The sequence below is a fragment of the Mustelus asterias genome, chromosome 7 (genome assembly GCF_964213995.1).
Source record: "Mustelus asterias chromosome 7, sMusAst1.hap1.1, whole genome shotgun sequence".
Taxonomy (NCBI): domain Eukaryota; kingdom Metazoa; phylum Chordata; class Chondrichthyes; order Carcharhiniformes; family Triakidae; genus Mustelus; species Mustelus asterias.
In genome coordinates, this window is record NC_135807.1 from 128231818 (window position 1) to 128252268 (window position 20451).

The window sequence follows — 20451 nt, forward strand, 5'->3', positions numbered from 1 at the left end:
CCTCAATTGCTAAGCAAAGACTTTATGCTTCTGCCAGCTATTTACTTCTCATGCCATAACCCTCTCTAAGCACAATAGAAGCACAGATTTAACTGTGCAAACCCCCACACATGCAAACATCTTCGTCTAGCACAAATTTAATTATAGGTTTATCCTTCCTTACACAGAAGCAGTAAATTACACCCATTTAAAACTATGCCTTATTTCTAATATTTAACAATACAAATATAAATCCCTTGAAACTATCTTTGTTTTCCTGACATACTTCCTCAAACAGTTTGATTAAATTAGTAAGACATTACCTTCCCCTAATAAAACCATGCTGACTATCCCTGATTAATCCATTCCTAAGTGAGAGTTTATCTTGCCTCTCAGAATAGATCCTAATAATTTGTCCACCACAGAAGTCAGACTGACCAGCCTATAATTATTTGGTCCATCCCTCACTCCCTTCTTAAATATCGGTTCACAGGCCTCCAATCCTTTGGTACCTCACCTGTATCTAGTGAGGACTGGAAAATGATCCACAAAGCATCTGTTGCCTCCACCCTGGCTTCCTTTAACAGCCTGAGTTACAATCCACCTGGTCCTGGTGATTTATCCACCTTCATGGATGTCAGTCCCTCTATTAGCTCCTCTCTCACAATGCTTACTGCATCTAATATTTTACAGTGCTCTTTAACTAGCATATCTGCATCATCCCCTTAGTGAAGACAGAGACAAAGTACTCATTGAGAATCCTGCCAACATCTTCTGCATCAGTGCACAAGTTACCATATATATCTCTGGTAGGCCCTACCTTCTCTTTATTCTCTTGCTCTTAATGTACTGGTAAAACATCTTAGGGTTTTCTTTGATTTTACCTGCCAATATTTTTTCATATCTTCCTTTTGCTTTCCTAATTATCTTTTTTGCTTCACCACTGAACTTTCTATACTGTGCTAGGTTTTAGTATTAAGCTTTTTGTAACGATCATAAGTTTTCTTTTTCTGCTTTATCTTACCTTGTATGTTTCTAGATAACCAGGGGGCTCTAGATTTGGCAGTACCACCATTTTCTTTGTGGGGATAACTATACATGGTGCCCGTCGACTCACTCTTGTGAATGCTTCCCACTGGTCTGTCACTGATTTTCCTTCAAGTAGTTGTAACCAGCCCACTTTCACAGATCACCTCAGTTTTGTAACATCTGTCTTTCCCCAATTTAGAACTTAAACGTCCGTTCATGCTTTTGCATAATTATATAAATCTAACTGTATTATGATCACTATCTACAAAATGGTTACCCATTGCTATTTTATCCACTTGCCCAGCTTCATTTCCTAAGACTAAAATTGCAGTTCCTCTTGTTGGATTTATTACATACCGGCTAAAAAAGCTCAAAAAATGTATGCCCTCTGTACCTATTTCCCTGTTCATATCCCAGTTGATGTTCGGGTAGATAAGTCCCCAACTATTATAGCCTTATTGTTTTTGCACTAAGAAATTTACCCACATATTTGCTCTTTATATCTCCCTCTCAGTAGTTGGAGGTCCATAGAACACTCCTAGTAGTGTGGCTGCCCACTTTTTATTTCTGAGCTCAGCGCATATAGCCTGATTTAATGCTTCATTGCGTATATCATCCCACTGCACAGCTGTAATTGATTATTTGACCAATAATGTTACACCCCCACCTTTTTTAGCCTCCTCTCTCTATTCTGCCTGAAAACAGGAATTGCCACTCTTTCTGTTATAGCAATGATATCATGCTGCCATGTGTCTATCTGTGCCCTCAGCTCTGTTTGCTATACTCCTTGCATTTAAATGCCTTTTAATGTTGCCAAATCCCTATGCTATAAACCTTATAACCTTTGCTTCTTATGTCTTTTAGAGTCACTTGCTAATTTTTGGCTCCTGCTCCCTGCTCTGACTTTGTCCTATTTAAATCTGCCCTCAGGTCCCCATCTTCTTACCAACCTAGTTTAACCCCATCCCAAGAGCAAATCTTCCAGCAAGGACATCCATCCCCAGCTCTATTTAAGTTTGGACCATCTGGCTTGTATAGATCCCACCTTTCTCAGAACCAGTTCCAATTCCCCAGAAATCTGGACCCCCCTCCTCCTGCCACATGTTCATCTGGTGTATTCTCCTATTTCCATACTCCCTAGCACAAAGCCTTGGACATTATCCAGAGATTACTACCTTTGAGGTCCTGCTTGCTAATCCCTTTCCTATCTCCCTGAACTCAGCCTGCAGGACTTCATCCCCTTTTCTACCTATATTGTTGGTACAAGTATGAACTGCGACCTCTGGCTGTGCACCCTCACCCTCCAGAATACTCTTTAGCCACTTGGTGATTGTTGGTGGGGTATCCAAGGTGACCAGTACTGCCTTGTTAGACAATACCAGACTCATGAAACCACTGTCTCCGTTTAAATACATAACTTTATTTAATCAGCAGGGCTGCCCTGAGGTACAGCAGCCACACCTCTCTGATGAAATCTGATGTATACAATTCAAAACAGATCAATTATAGGTTTTCTTATCAATTATTCCCGCCTTACATTAGCTTAAAATCAATCATCTTCAATATACACAAATCAACAATAATACCTGTCATCAATCTTAGCCAACCGTATCTTACTCTCTGGCATAATGCTATTTTATTTGTCCATAGAATTCAGGTACTAACTCCTGTTTTGACTGACCCCACTTCCTGTGTTGCCAGTAACCTCTGACACCAGCCCAAAGTTCAAATGAATGTTCCCATGGATTCCCTTAAATGTCACTGCCAACCAGATTAATACATGACCCTGCATCTGGACATGCATTCATTTCGTCTGGACAGTGGTTAAGTGTCCTAGATGTTCTTTCTGTCCAAAACTTTATTGATAAATCTTGCATATCCCCAAGGTCTAAACATTCTCTTGGAATATGACTTGCCCTAATGCCTTTTTATCATGATGCTTTGCAGCAAATTGCTGTTGGCTAAAATGAACAATATATCTTAAACAATACATTAATACATTCAAAATATCAGCATGTGTTTTAAAATCATAATCACTTGCTTAAATCTCATTCCACATCTCATATGTGTAAACTGTTTTCTTGTTATCTCATATGCTTGTTTTAAAAGTCATTTAACTTAAGGCTGGTAATTCTTTCAGTGCCTTAATGTCTAATGTTTTAAAAAATCATACTCCCCTATTAAGATTCCCCCTCTAAGTAATATAGATAACCCTTGCACCCGGGAGGCGACATAACATCTTGGAATCACATCTTTGACCACAGAAGTTCCTATTTCCCTAATTATAGAATCCCCTACCACTATTGCTCTCCTGTCTTTTCTCCTCACCCCACCCAACCCCTGCACAGCTGAGCTACTCATTATGCTGTGGTCATGACTCTCATTGCTCCCTCCAGAGGAACCATCTCCCCAGTTGGCACTCAGAACAGAGCATCTGTTAGAACAGTGGTGGGCAACCTGTGGTCCAGGGGTCACACGCAGCCCATCTGTGTTCTGAATATGGCCCACGAGACATTTTGTTGACATGCAGGGTTACCACATTCCACTGATTTCTGTGCTTGTAGTTTTTTCTTACTGATATGGCTGAGGTGATAAGCATGTAAAGCAAGGGCAAGTGAAATGAGGTGCATGCTGATTGCTCACAACAATGACTGTGAGAACCGTGAGCTCCTTCTGCATCCAAAGTGAAAATATTTTTGTTTTTACCATTTGAAGTTGTTGGTAGTTTTATTAATACGTAAATGATAAAGCATTTTCCATAACTCATTATGAAATATTTGCTGTGCATTAAATGTATTCAATCTTATTCACAGGATCATGATTAGTGAACAAGCCTGATTTCAATCTTGCGGCTTGATGGAGGAACACTCATGAACTCAGGTTCACTAACCTAGGTTGCCCATTACTGATGGAAAGGGTAATGTCCTCAGGGGTTTGCTGCACTGCAAACCTTGTCTTTTTTGTCTATCAGACATTCAGTCCCTCTTTGACTGCTCTTTAAGAAAGAGTGTGTGGGGTGATCACCTAAAATGTGATATCCATGTAGCATTCATCCTCGCGCATGCACATCAGTGACACCAAGATACGGAGCTCGAGTTTTTCCATTAGGTGGGACTTTCTGCACATATAGTTGTCCAGGGCATGGGTAGCATTCTGGAGTCCCCACATGGTAGAGCATGTGCACTTGAGCTGCCCCACCTTAAATTATTTATTTACTGCACCGGAATTGTTATTTAAGCAAACAGAATAAAATGTTAATTAACTCTCGCTCTGTACTTGCATCAGCTTATTTCAAATCCCCAACAGCAAATGCTAATTCATTTTATTTATCGATTTAAATGTATTGCTGCTTTAAGACAGTAACCTTTTTGACTTTGACTGCAGTTCTTGGATACAGTTGACTTCTCTCATTTTTGAGTTTTTGCTTCCAGGCAGATCTTTGCAAAAAAACACTACAGGGTGTTGTGTTTTACAAAAATGTATCAATGCATGCAGTGTTTTTTGTCCTGTGGAGCAGTGAACTTGGAATTTGATTGTGGCTCTGTTTTAGTTTGGGAGAAAATCTTCGCTTCTTATTATAAAATGAGTGTGTTTGAAACTCAGATTTCAGCTTAGAAGCATTGTACTCTCAGCCTGTGTTGCATTTCACTGGTACTGTTCTTCATTGTCTTCTGGTCCTTAAGTTTCCTTTTTTAAAATCTTTAAAAGTGCAGGAATTTTTTCAAGTGTCTTGTAGGTCCCCAAGACATCATCCCTAAGGGCCAAGAATATTGTGGGAGATTGAATCCACAGGACTGTGACTTGGGGAGGAGTAAGAGTTGGATAGAATCTGTGGTATCTGCGGTGTAGTGTAAGGGATTAACAGATGGGATAGGCTAATGTATGGTGTAGATGATGATGCACCACTGTTATCAGTTCATCATGTATTAGACTTTCTCTTGAGGTTGGAATGCCTACTCTGCAACCTGTTTAGATGTGGTACTAATAACTAGTGTTAAGTAGATACCAGAGTTTTTCTAGTCTGTCTACTAACCAAGTCTAAGAACAATACCAATTTGTTTATATTAAATAGTGGATTGAGGTCAACTTATTTTTGAAGTGTCCTACTTATCATGCTGGAATGGTGCTTGCCTAGGATTTGCTGCTCTGCCAAAGCTACATATATTGTAACAGTACACCAGCTGAGCCCAGTATTTTCATCCCTTTTTTCTTATAGTTTGAACTAAGCATAGCATTAGTTTGCAATATATGACAAACTGTTGTCATTTTTGCAACTGTTATATTTGCAGCAAGTGTCAAAACTCCCTGATAACTCTAATTGTCAAACAAATTACTATGTATCTCACTCTACAAATTATGAATCATGTTTATTAAGAAGTAAAATTAGAAGAGCAAACTAAACATATTTCATTAGGTTACAAAAACAAGCTTAAGTTCATATTTCAAAACAAAAATGTCTTTCTTTAGCTTCTAGCCACTCTGTAATATTACATTTGTACCTTGGACCAATGTCCATTATGCAAATTATATATGTAAATTTGATATTCATAGAGTCCTTCATCTTGAAGAACACATTTTAAAGGAAATTCTGCAGTTTGATACAAAAGATTTTCTTGACCTTCTGTCATTAAAACGATATACACTACATTTAAACTCCGTATACAATTTTATTGCTAGAATATATCACTCACTACATTAATATATTTTAAAGTGTACACTGATACATTCCATTCTTGTAAAAAGTATTTATCTGAACAGTTCTATAAATAATTTTATGCTGAATTATGATCAACAGCTTTTCCTGTTCCACTCATGCAAAGTGCATTAACTGTCATCTGTAGTCTTGTAGTATTTGTCTTATCTGCAAAAAGAATGTATAGTTACCTCAGCAGTTACAATATAAAAAGTGCAGTTCACAGAATGTGAATGTATTTGAAATTACTAGCTACACTACATATGTGTAACACCTTCAGTGATTCAAGCTCCGAATTAGAAAATGCTCACAATGTCTTCACTACCTTCAATGTTATGGTAACTTTAAACCACAATTAAGGTAGTCAAATGCATTGTTTAAAAGAAGGATTTTTTAATAATAAAATAACAAAGTTTAACAGTAACAGTAACTCAGCAGAACAGCAATAACAGTAATAACTATGAAAACAGGAGCATTAGTAAAACAGGTCTTGCTTGCAGAACACTCATGCATGCTGAAATGTCCTCCGAAAACTGCACATGCTCAGAACGATCAACAGACTCCAGTGGAACAATTACATGGGTGAAAAGGCTTTTAAGAACCCTCTGTACTCAAAATGACACTGTAACAACTGTATTACTGATCCCCAGCCTCTCAGCACCATGCTAACTTTTATCTCTTTCTCTCAGGGTCTTTGCAGCAGTTGCAGCTTGCAGAAGTTTCTCTGGGTCACAGGATCCAGAGGTGACAATGTCATAAGCTGTGTCACTTCCAAGCACCAGCAGAGACTAGCTCTCTGACTGGGTAAGTTAGAAACACCTGTACATGTTAACACATCCAGCTCTAGTGAGCAGCAGCAGGGAAGAGGCAAAACAGAAGACAGCTTTCTGGTGGATGAGCTCCTCTCCCAGCTCTACAGAGAACAAAAAGACAACTTTAGGGGCCCAGCTATGAAAAGAAAGCTGTCTCTTTTGCACAATTATGTTAGATATTTGAAGGCCTGCCAAGGAGTTTCACCATCATGGATAACAGAATGGAAAAGTCTGCTTCCTGCTAATGTGGTGTCATCTTATAGGACATCCCTACTTTGCAATTTGCTTTGAAGAATGGACTGTCCTCTTAATTCGAGTTAAGGTTCCACAAATGACTGCCCTACAGACTCGGAACTCAAACTAGTGCTTTCATAGCTTCCTGCAACTGGCTTTTTCAAAGATCAGAGGAAAGGTTAAATCTCAGCTCCATGGAAGTGGCAATGGAACAACAGAGAAAGCATGTGCTGCCCTCTATCAGGATCTCAGCACATCATATCTGCCCTCTTGCCAATCTTTCAACCAACACCAGCCATGGTCCCAGACAGCAAAGCCAGAGGACACATCAACAACTGAAGTCCATATTCATTTCCTCAGAGACTCGAGCTTCAATAAATCATTAACTATAAGGGTTCCCAAAACAAGCAGCCGCTGAGGCCACTGGGGAAGCATCTTTTGGAAGTAGACTTTTTTTTTAGAAAAATACTGGGTTGATTATTTGGATGACAAAATAATTCACTACTGTTGTTTTTGGAATTAAATTAACCTTGGATGAGTGTAGCAGAATGATGGCACCATAAACCAGCAAAACAAGCACTGACTTCTATTACCTTTCTGTGGTGATCACACACAAGTTGAACATTGAGGCAGTGAAAGTCCTCCTTGTTAACAAAAACTGCAGGCTTGTCTTCTACTGCTCCAATAGTTAAATGAATGCAGTTTAATATGTCTTCTATGCAAGAAGTCAGCCTCAGCTGCAAATCCAGAGCTGTCTCATTCTTGATGTTGGTATTTATTGGGAAGGTAATGTGCTGGCTTGCTCTTGTAAGAAGGGCATTGGTGACCTGATTGATGCAGCTCTGCACTGCAGTGAAATGAGAGATAGGATTGGTCCCCTGTAGCAACTCGGAAGGAGCCTGTGACTAAAAAGGATGGTAGTAACTTTGACAGTCAGTGGCAAAGCATGACCTCCTGGTGTAACAGACAGCAGATTCTATAACAACAAGCTGTTTAAATCAGCAACAGCTGGTGAAGCATAACGTCCTCATGTGCTGCTCCTCAGAAAGGTCCAAGGAACTATTAAAAAAGACCTCGAAGCAACGGGCCTACTTGCTGCTAGTGCTAATTGTTGAAGCTCAGCTGGCCCTCTTTAGAATCATAGAAAGTCTACAGCACAAAAAGAGGCCACCTGGCCCATTTGGTTTTGTGCTAACCAAAAAACGAGCCACCCAGCCTAATCCTTCATTTGGTCTGTAGCCTTGTACGTTAGGGCACTTTAGGTGAAAACTAGTACATTCCACAACTGCTTACACATCCAAGGGAGTGAAAAAAACTGCACTCATGATAAGCAATGAATGAGGAGAAAACAAATCAGGAGGAAACCGTCTGGAAGCACAGAACTGCCTTCACATCAGCACACAGCTTCTAATGCACCACGTGTGGATCAGTGCCCCTTCAGTCATATTAGTCAGTTTGTGAAGCTAATCCGGTTTGGTTTTACTGTCAGTTTTCTGCTGGACAACATCTCACCCATTAAGTTAAAATCACACGAGAAATCTTATGCTGCAATATGGCTCCCAATTTGAAATTATTCTCCTTTGGTAGATGTTTTTGCTGTTTGAATCAGCTTTGGAGTTAAAATAGTAGGTAGAATTCTCCCATCCTGGGGCTAAGTGCCGTGGCAGGATGTGAACATACTGTTTCCCACGAATGCCGGTGGGAAAGCATGCTGAATCTTCTGGCCTCATTAATTATACAATTGGGTGTTTTGGGCCATATTCTGTGGTCAGGCAGGCCTGATGGTGCAGAGTCCACCATTGTATCTGGCCACCATATTGATAAGGGACCCAATATCACTGGCCCACTACTGAGTAAAGAAGATGGACTTACTAAAATTGAAAATGAATCTCTGGGAGCACTCTGAGGCAAGAATATGGGCCTCCTGAGAAAGAAGATAGATTTCCAGGAACATTCTGAGGCTGGTAGACACCCTTCCAGTCCACGTGCAGATGTTCCCTGGACCCACTGCTGTGGTGTTCCACAGTCCAGGTTTGTAGGCAGCTTCCATCGCGAGCTCCTGAGGCAGCCCCAAGCATTGTTCAGGTGAGTCCTGATGCCACGTTGTTTCAAACGTGTTTTGTGCCAGCGGGGGCTTTGGAGAATCTGCCCGAGGGTCAAGTGGCCGAGGTGGTAAGTGAATGAGATTTTTCTGCTCACTCATCTTCTTCTATCAGGTAATTAGAGGTTTTACTTTAAATGCATGTACTAGGCCCAAGTCTCATGTGTCAGATATTAATTTGCATCTACAATAACATGAATCATGTGGACATTTCATACTAATTATGGAGGGCTGCTGGTATCTGGCATGCACTTGCATTTTAATGATTAATGAGCATTGTTAATTGCAATTTAAATCTACCCATAATCTTCTTGCAAATTATGTTTTCTTAAAATTAATATTCTTCTCTGTTAAACTGCTGGAGTTCTTTCCAGTGGGACAGATCTTAATTGTCAATGCTTTATCAGAGGATTACTTAAGCCCCCCTAAATCCATGCGCAGGCAGTAATCATGCTTCTAAGATATTAATCAGCTTGAATATCAATGAAGGTGATTAAGTACATAAAAGGTGGACTGAAAATAGATGGGACAGAAACCCTGGCTTATTGCCTCTCCTGATAAAAATAGATTTCACTGTTTATGGAATTTATGAAATAAGGTTATCTTTTTATTGTCTTAAACACAACATTCCATTGTAAAAGACGACATTTGTCACCAAAAATATCATTAAAATATTTTAACAACATGTTTAAGATTTAAATAAAAGAAATGACATTGTACCTCTATGACTCAATATTCTTTTTGGATTTCTTGTTTAAAGCAGCTAGTAAAGCAGAGTTCTTCTTCTCTAACCTTGGAATTAAAATAAATAGGATTTTTGGATGTGATTTGTTACCATAGAACCCTACAGTACAGAAGGAGGCCATTTGCCCCATCGAGTTTGCATCGACCACAATCTCATCCAGACCCTATCCCCATAACCCCATGTATTTATGCTAGCTAGTCCCCACTGACACCAAGGAGCAATTTAGCATGGCCAATCAACCTAACTTGCACATCTTTGGACTGTGGAGGAAACCCATGCAGACATGGGGAGAACATGCAAACTCCACACAGTCACCCGAGGCCGGAATTGAAACTTGAATTTGATTTGGCTAATCATATAGTTTCCCCTTCCCAGTAATATGGTAACCAAAGCTAAAAATTGTAATTAATCAGAATTTTGTTTCAGCTGTAATTTGCATCATCCAATCTGACTTACATTTCAGGTTCAGAAAACAGTGGCCGGAATTTTCCGACCTCACTGGCAGCTGGAATTCTCTGGTCCCACTGCAGTGAATGGAGTTTTTGGCTGAGCGCTAAATTCTCCGTTCTCACTGGCAGCAGTGGAGAATTCTGGCCAGAGACGTTTTTTTAAAAAAAAAAGTAGTGTGACTAATGAGAAGGAACTAAAATTTATTTATGGGGTGGCGTGGGCGTTTGCTGGGTTTAAGCCATTGGGGTTGGCATGGTGGCACAGTGATTAGTACTGCTGCCTCACAGCACCTCAGATCCGGGTTCAATTCCCAGCTTGGGCCATTGTTGGTGCAGAGTCTGCCCATTCTCCCAGTGTCTGCGTGGCTTTCCTCCGGGTGCTCAGGTTTCCTCCCATAGTCTGAAAGACGCGCTGGTTAGGTGCACTGGCCATGCTAAATTGTCCCTCAGTGTATCTGAACAGGCGCCAGAGTGTGGCAACTAGGGGATTTTCACAGTAACTTCATTGCAATGTTAATGTAAGCCTACTTGTGACACTAATAAATAAACGAGAGTAATATAGTAACCATAGCCAAACTGGGAGGGACAATGGAATGAAAGGGCGAAGCACAATTTTTAGAATTAGACAAAATACATATGTGGACAGGAAAATAGCTGATAATATTTCATGCAGACAAGTGTAAAGCACCCTAAATGGGAAGGAATAATGCATCCATATTCCATAGATGGTGTTGAAGTATAAAGATGAAGTTTAAAGAGACCCTGGAGCTTTCATATTTTCAACACTAAATAATTAGTGCAGACCAGAATCAAGAAAGCTAATTGAATGCTGAACCACATATCTGAAATAATAGCATGTAAGTCAGAAGAAACCATGATCAAAGTGCTCTGATGAGACTGCATTTTTTAACCTTGTGCCCAGTTCTGTTATAAAGTATATATGAAATCAGTGTTACCTCAGAATCTGCAAATTAAACATCCGGAGTCTCTGGTCAGCAAACTGCACTATTTTGTTCAATCCATCAACCTATTAAAAATGCACAGAATTAAGGATACATTGGAAAACAATGAAACTCTCAAATGTTAACCAATGCAAAACTAAAATTACCATTAAATAAATATGTAGGTTGTTGACTTTGTTGGGCCCTAAATCTTCAAATAATGCTAGCTTCCTACTGGAATAGAATTAGCCTGCAATTTCAAGTTGCACTTGAACAGTGACTGAAAACAGCTGAGGGAAGTCAGGAATGGGAGAAAATTGGATGGGACATGCAAATGTTGGTTGTACTCCCAAGAAAGGACCCAACAAGCATATCTTGGGATTGTTTGGGTGATATCTTCCCCATGCCCTAAAAATTGCTTCCACTGCCAGATTTTGTGCGGCTTCCACTTCCCTGCAGCCAATGATGTGGATGTCAGGAAGAAACTGATACCCAGGTCTTTGCAGAGTTCAAATTGGGGCCTGGCTTGGTCATGACATTGAAGAGCCCAAAGGTGACTCTTTGAGGAGGATCTTATGAAAAAAATTCTAAGTCCAGAGCTAGCGTGAAAACAGGAGAATTTTTTTCAGCGAGTTCAAATCTGGTACCATATGCACTTATTGCATAAAAAATCCTGAAATCTGATTTCTGCCTGTATGGGGAGTGAGCAGAAATCACCAGAAAGCTGGCTGATAGCAGCAGAGAGCACAATTGCACACATGCAGGTCTCTCTGCTCTGAGCAGCAGAGATCTGCCACACAACCTCTGCTGCTTTCAGCCAGCCCCAATGGCTTAAACCCGGCAAACCCCCCACACTACCATGGGGCCCTGCAGCCAATCGCGAGCCCCCAGCCTGACTGATCAACCCCTGATTGACCTGCCCCCGGTTGGCACTGCCCAAGGGGTACCCCCTGCCCTGAACCTCTGGGGGAGGGGTGCGGGGGTGGCTTTGATGGCTTCCAGTTCTATTGGCGAGACCATCACATCTGGGGACCAGCTGTGATACTTGCCAGAGTGAACTTCTCCTGACGAGGCCACAGAGGGAAGTGAGCCCAAACAATTGAGTTCCAGGCTCGCTAATTTCGTTTAAATTAAGGAAATTCAATTGAAATAATCTATTCAGCCTCATACCGGAAATGGGCGAGGCTGATCACACCGATATCCGCTGCCGGTAAGATTGCAAGAGGTGAGAAATTGGGCGCGAACCTGATTTCTTGTTTCTCTCACAATCTTACCGGCTAACTCTGCCTGTCAGCTGGTGGAGCACCATGGTGGGATTGTCTCTTAAATTTTTTGCCATTGGTTGTCTGACAAAGAAATTTTGAGGAGCTCCTTGGGGAGAGTATTTTGTTTTAAGTTGGATTGTCATGACAGTCATTTTCCTGAGTTACGTATGTACATATTGAACTTTTCAAATAAGATGTGTTTTTAATAAAAAAGGAACATACAAGACGTAACTGGCTGAGACTGCAGAGTAACCATTTGCTGGATTTCCTATGTGGATCATACTCAGTCCCGAGGAAAACAATGGAATGTTGCAACCTTTTTCAGACAGATGCATTTCAACGGAAGAGACAATGCAGAAATTGAATTATAATTTCCTGTGGAGATAATGGAAGCTGATTCCTATATCAGCAGAAACTACTACCATCCTGTGAATTATATCCCAGACATGTTTGTGGTTTTCCTCTTCCGTGATTACATGAGGGAAAAAAGGATAAAAACATAATGAAATTCTGATCTTTGTGATAGTTTCACTGCGCTAGTGTGTGCTGTGTGGGTCACAGCTGAAGAACATTTACCAGTTACCCCTGTTGCTGGTAGGTGTCTCACGCTCTCTAATTTTGGAAGCAAGTCAGTCGGCAAAGCCATCCACACTTCAAAAGGAGGAAGGACAACTCTTTTCAGCTAATCTGCAGAATCAAGAATCGCCAAAGTCAGTGCTACTGGAATCATCCAACTTAACAGCTGCAATGTTTTGCCATCTACTTCTCTTGGACAAATCAAAGACTGATTCGTATTTTTAGACTTATTTCTAATCTGTATTTATGCATGCTGCACTTTATGATTTTCTGTGTTTCCTGCTGGAGAGGCCAGCAGAAAAAAAACACCAAATCTTCTGGCCCTGACATAGAACATAGAACATAGAAAGCCACAGCACAAACAGGCCCTTCGGCCCACAAGTTGCGCCGATCACATCCCCACCTCTAGGCCTATCTATAGCCCTCAATCCCATTAAATCCCATGTACTCATCCAGAAGTCTCTTAAAAGACCCCAACGAGTTTGCCTCCACCACCACCGACGTCAGCCGATTCCACTCACCCACCACCCTCTGAGTGAAAAACTTACCCCTGACATCTCCTCTGTACCTACCCCCCAGCACCTTAAACCTGTGTCCTCTCGTAGCAACCATTTCAGCCCTTGGAAATAGCCTCTGAGAGTCTACCCTATCCAGACCTCTCAACATCTTGTAAACCTCTATCAGGTCACCTCTCATCCTTCGTCTCTCCAGGGAGAAGAGACCAAGCTCCCTCAACCTATCCTCATAAGGCATGCCCCCCAATCCAGGCAACATCCTTGTAAATCTCCTCTGCACCCTTTCAATGGCTTCAACATCTTTCCTGTAATGAGGTGACCAGAACTGCGCGCAGTACTCCAAGTGGGGTCTAACCAGGGTCCTATAAAGCTGCAGCATTATCTCCCGACTCCTAAACTCAATCCCTCGATTAATGAAGGCCAGTACGCCGTACGCCTTCTTGACCGCATCCTCCACCTGCGAGGCCGATTTAAGAGTCCTATGGACCCGGACCCCAAGGTCCTTCTGATCCTCTACACTGCTAAGAATGGTACCCTTCATATTATACTGCTGCTTCATCCCATTGGATCTGCCAAAATGGATCACCATACACTTATCCGGGTTGAAGTCCATCTGCCACTTCTCCGCCCAGTCTTGCATTCTATCTATGTCTCGCTGCAACTTCTGACATCCCTCCAAACTATCCACAACACCACCTACCTTGGTGTCGTCAGCAAACTTACCAACCCTGACCTCATTAATTATGCAACCGGGCACTTCATGGTGGGCCAGGCCTGATGGAGCACCGTCCTATCCAGGCACCATATTGAAAAGATGCCCAACGTTACTGATCCACGATGGAAGAAAGTGGACCTCCTGAAAATGATGATGGAACACGGAGTACTCTGAATCTGGAAGGTGGACCTCCTGAGAAAGAAAGTGAATCTCCAGGAACATTGAAGATGAAAGATGGACCCCTTCCAGGGCACCAAATCTTTAAAGTCCACCTGCAGAAGGCCCCCTTCCCCCCTCCCACTGCTGTGGTGCTCCAAGGTTCAGTGTTGCTGGCAGCCTCCATCCTGAATTCGGAGTTAGCCCCAGGCATTGTTCAGGTGAGTCATTGTAAATGGTACAGAAAGTGACTTTCAAGAAGGTCACCACCACAATTATCTCCAAGTATATACGATGAGTACTGCACTTTGACAACTGTTATGCAGAGTGTTACTGCTCGTGTTAAAGACTAAAGAAGGTGCTGATAGTGGCATAAAGGCAAGATGGCTGAATTTGTTAATAACAGAACAAGGGTCAGCACTTGTGAAAGCAAACTTAAGAACAGATGGCCCTGGTGGGGTGGGAAATTCTGGAAAAAATTGGATTTTTTAAAAAAGGGGCAACATGGGACCATGAGTGTTCATTGTCTAAAGTTGTTGAAGCCAGAAGGCACTATAATACTCTTAAACAGTATAAAATCCATCACATTTCTCCCTCTCTTTGGCTCTGAAAAACAGTCAAAATGCTAACACTCTCTCTACAGATGCTGCCATCCTGCTGCATTTTTCTAGCATTTTCTATTTCAGATTTCCAGCATCTGCCGTATTTTGTTTTTTATGATAAATGCACAACCAGCTGAGTCAACACAGCTAGGTCCTCCTCCTTGAAATCTAGGAACCTGTGCCAACATTTAGAAAACTGCCTCATAGACAAGTGAAAGTCATGTTCACAGATTCAGGCCTTTCAGACAATGACCCAGACTTCCCCATTATCATCTTTGGTTATGTCCTGTCCCAGCAACAGGATAGACCTGCCAGATGTGGCAGCAGAATTGGAATACAGTGACCCTGGGAGTCCTCCAAATTGACTGTGGATCTCATGAACTCTCATGATATCAGGTCAAACGGAGGTGGGGGGGGGGACCTCCTAATCACCTACCTGCCCTTCCTCAGCAGATGAAACAGACTTCAATCAATTTGATTCACACCACATGATATCAAAAATGATTCAGTGCACCAATAAATAAAAGTATGGCTATCTCAGCTCCAATGTTGAAGATGTATGCTCCAAAACCAGCCCCACTTCTAGTCAAGCTTTCCAGTATTACACTGACATATAACGGACATTGACAAACATTTCCCAGGTGCACCCTGTCCACAAAAAGCAAGACCAATCCACCTCTTCAGTCTACTCCCAATCATCGGTAAAGTGATGGAACACTAACTTAAAATAACCTGCTCATTGATGTTCAACTTGGGTTCTGCCAGGATCACTCAGCTCCCAACCTTATTATAGCCATTGTTCAGACATGGCAAAATAGCTGAAATCCAGAGATGAGGTGAGACTGATTGTTCTTGATATCAAGGCAGCTATTAGCCACTAGGAGCCTTAGTAAAATAGTCAATGAGAATTAGGGGTGGAGATATCTCTTCACTGGTGGGGGTCATATCCACCGCAAAAGATGATGTTTGTAGTTGTTGAAGGCCAATTATATAAACAAGAGGACATCACAGCAGGAGTTCCTTAAAACCATGTCAGAGACCCAAACACCTTCAGCAGCTTCATAAATTACCTTCCCTGTACCAAAAGGTCAAATGTGAGGATGTTTGTTGATGGGCTTTGGGGGGCCACGCCAGAGGAATGAAGTGGGGGAAATAATCATCGCCCCGATTTGCATACAGTACCCCAAAAGACATACATCACCTTCCTGGCTTTTAACCACTTGTGTTAAAAAAATGACCTGTTCACTCTTGTTCACGTCAACGACACTATAGTTAAGAAAGCCCACCAACTCTCTCACCAACTTTTACAGATGCACCATAGAAAGCATTCTTTCTGGTTGTATCACAGCTTGGTATGGCTCCTGCTCTTCCCAAGACTGCAAGGAATTACAAAAGGTCGCGAATGTAGCCCAATCCATCACGCAAACCAGACTCCCATCCATTGACTCCGTCTACCACTTCCCGCTGCCTCAGCAAAGCAGCCAGCATAATTAAAGACCCCACGCACCCCGGCCATTCTCTCTTCCACCTTCTTCCTTTGGGAAAAAGATACAAAAGTCTGAGGTCACGTACCAACCGACTCAACAACAGCTTTTTCCCTGCTGCCATCAGACTTTTGAATGGACTTACCTTGTATTAAGTTGATCTTTCTCTACACCCTAGCTATGACTGTAACACTACATTCTGCACTCTCTCGTTTCCTTCTCTATGAATGGTATGTTTTGTCCGTATAGCGTTCAAGAAACAATACTTTTCACTGTATGTTAATACATGTGACAATAATAAATCAAAATCAAAAACCAGATTATGGCATTAGCAGCAGTGTAGTATTTAGGTCAATTGACCTGATTGGCTTCATCAGACATTAATTATGTATTCAAAAATGGTGGGCAGGGTGCTAACTTTGACACTTGCCCACCTGTTGTATTATAGGAAGCATTGTGGGGTAGGATAGGAAGGTGCCAGGCTTGCCACCCTTCATATTTTTACGTGGCCTCCCTGCCAAAAACGTGCCCAGGAGTGGGGGGAGTGAAGCATAAAATCCAGCCCAATGTTTTGGGAAGTTAGGAGGCTCAAAGACATCACATAAAGCTTTCAATGCAAAGGGAGAATTTTCCTGGTTTCCCTTTGTAAATTACCATTGATTCGCCTGATACTGAAGCAAATTTGTGATGCAGAGAAATGGAATCAAATGCCAGACATATTTTGCTTCCAAATAAATTTCATTAGAAGTGGGAGAGGCAGAAGATGCATTCACCTCTAAAGTGGTAAATAAATGCAAATGACAGCAAAAATCTAATCGGATAGAACTCTCTATTTCCATGAGTATGGCACCTAGGGTTCCAACCCTCTAGACAGTCTAGGAGTCTCCAGTAATTGAACAGTAATTGCAGTCAATGATTGGCCATTGATCTTATTGCTTCTGTGTTTATGCTTCACTTTCTGGTTCTTATTTCTGCTGCAGAAGGCTAAGTACTTAAGTCCTAGTCCAGTATCCGTATGCATAATCTAAGATGACCCTTCAATGCACTACTGCATCAGACCTCAAGAGTGGATTTTCCCACAGGCTTTGGTAACTGACATTAAGACCAAATGGGGGTCTCAAGCCAGACACTTCTTAATTGGCTGCCTCCAAGCTTGCCATTCACTTAAAGATGGTAGGTGTGCTCCCAAAGCTGCTGGCCCTGTAATTGGAGAGATGCAGACGTCCAAAGATGTGGGGTTAGGTTGATTGGCCATACTAAATTTTCCCTTAGTGTTAGGGGGATTAGTGGGGTAAATACACGGGGTTATGGGGATAGGGCCTGGGTGGGAATGTGGTTGGTGCAAGCTTGACAGGCCAAATGGCCTCCTTCTGCACTGTAGGGATTCTATGATACTATGACATTGCTGTGGGAACGTGAGGTGCCTCAGAGCAACACACGCCACCAGAGTGGAAATCCCTCTGCCCATGGCATTTGAGTCACAGATATAGCCTTTACTAAGAGAGGGGGCAGCTGGAGCCTTTGGCTACGATGACTCCCCTCAAAATCCTGTGAGGAAGCTGCCACCATTAAGCAGGTGGCCTCCACACAGAGCAGAGGGAAGGTGGGGAAGGAAAGAGTTGCAGGGGCCAGTCTGCCACTCCCAAAATGCCAGAGAGTGCTCTATATGGCTCCTCAGTGGGCCTGTAAGTCTGCAGATTGGCTGCCCATTGCAAGGCACCAGACAGCTGATCTGCAATCCTGGCTCTTCCTAGGAAAACCGGTGGGATTGTGTCACAGAGCTGTCCCAATGAGCCTCCCTGCTATTTTCCTACAACTCCTGCTTATAGGTCCATGAAAAGTCTACCCTTCAAATGTAATTACAATCTTGGGAACAAACACACAAAATGCAATTTATTTTCCTGCAAGCCCTTTGTGAACTCTCATTTGTACATGAAACAATTTTATACTAAGCCTACAAATACTGTACAGTTTCAACTAGTGGAAGCTGATCTCTTGGAGTGAAATCTGGTGGGGGATTTTCTGGTCTCCCTGCAGCATGTTTCTCATGGCAGGAGGTGGCACGCCATTTACCAGTGGTGGGATCTTCTAGTTCCACCGCTGTCAATGACTGCACCCCACGCTGCCAATCAAAGCAGAAGATCCCACTGGTGTGTACAGCTGGAAAATTTCGGCCCTGGGTTACAATTGCCGCAGATTCTACAAGCGGTTGGAGAACACTAGTGCAGGGTAAAGAAAATAATTTCCGATTCCTTTTATGCGGAGACGGGGAACTATATATTTTTATTTATTTATTGTTTGCTATAGCAATTTGTTAGCTCTGGTGTTATAACTGATCTTCCTGGAAACTGTCTTAGTATCAAACTAGAGGGACAAGTGAATAGATCTACTAATTCCCCATAAAACTGTACATGCCCCTCCACCATTCAGGAGCATTAATTGGTTAGCGAGGTGGGAGTTTCACTCCTTACTCAGGAAGATGGGACAGATTCGCAGGAGGTTCTGTAGGCCCAGCCCCACTTTCGATCTGAGGCACAAGTAGGCTTCTCTGTTGAGCATCCTCATCCTATCCCTGAACCCCTCTGGCTGACCTCAAAATTTTGGCTGGGCAGGAAGTAGCCCTTAGTGGCCAATAATTTGCTATTTAAGGACTTCAACTGGAGCTTCTCCACTGGAGCCACTTGCATAAAACTGCAGAGGAGGGCAGGTGGATAGGCAACGGGAGGACCCGCGAGGACTTAATGCGCCAGGGGACCATAAAACTCTGTCCATGAATTTGTGCATTGTGACTTATGCCAATATGTTGCACCCGCTATTTCCTCATTATGAAACAATGCAAATTTCGACTACAGCTTTGCATAGAAAGGGCAAGGTGCTTCTTCAGAGTGGACACAAAATCACAGGAAAAATCAGCATAGGCTCTTTGCATGCATTCCAGTATCCTATTTTAAAACAATATTGGAAAAAGCCTTGTGCAAGTTTCTATTAAGTCTAAGTGTCCGTCTAAATTTCTAACATGCCCTCAACATGTGAAACTTTGTCAGGATGCTAAAAATAGAAACTTGCAACAGAGAGGAGGAGAATAATTATCCCCGAAAAAGAGTACAAAGAAATTGTAATCCAACACTTCGGTTCTCTAGGAGGTGCATTTTGACACAAGCTCAAATAAATCTAAGAGTGGCACACGGTAGTGCTGAAGGAAAAAATGAGAATGTAGAATTAAATATTAATATAATCTTTATAATACTGAGTACCTTGTATTGGAGTTCATTCACACACGTGTGGAGTCTTGTATTTTCTGAAGCAAGCAATTTAAAATCCTCAGGCGATTTCCCTCGTTTAGATTTTGATTTCATTGCCTGAAAATTTAATGCGATGGATTCCAGTTATATATTTTTCTGAAAATTGACTGTACAGTGAAGATGTGTTATGATCATTTAATATTACTGGTAATTGATGCATTGCTTCAGAATATCATTCAAAGAATTAGGAAAAGCTGAATAGTCCACAAAATTTTGTTGCAGAATTAAACTGCATTATTTTCAGTGTTACAGGAAAGGTGATAAAAGCTTGGGCTACTATTTCTTTTAACAAAATAAAAACATAGATGAGTATAAAGACGTAACCTTCACTTTATGCTTGTTCTGACAACGTTAATAAAGATGAGAAAATATGCCCCTCCATATAGAACTGTCTCAGCCATAGAAGACAGGGTAGCAATGGAAGGGTGCGTTTCTGAATGGAGGGCTGTGACTTGGAAGGTGTAATACAGATGGGAAATATACAGTAAATGGCAGAACCCTTAAAGAGTATTGATACGCAGAGGGATCTGGGTGTACAGGTACACAGCTCACTGAAAGTGGTAACGCAGGTGGAGAAGATAGTCAAGAAGGCATACGGCATGCTTGCCTTCATTGGCTGGGGCATTGAGTTTAAAAATTGGCAAGTCATGTTGCAGCTTCAGAGAACCTCCATTAGGTTGCACTTGGAATATAGTATTCAATTCTGGTCACCACACTACCAGAAGGATGTGGAGGCTTTGGAGAGGGTACAGAAAAGATTTACCAGGATGTTGTCTGGTATGGGGGGCATTAGCTATGAGGAGAGGTTGGAGAAACTTGGTTTGTTCTCACTGGAACGATGGAGGTTGAGGGG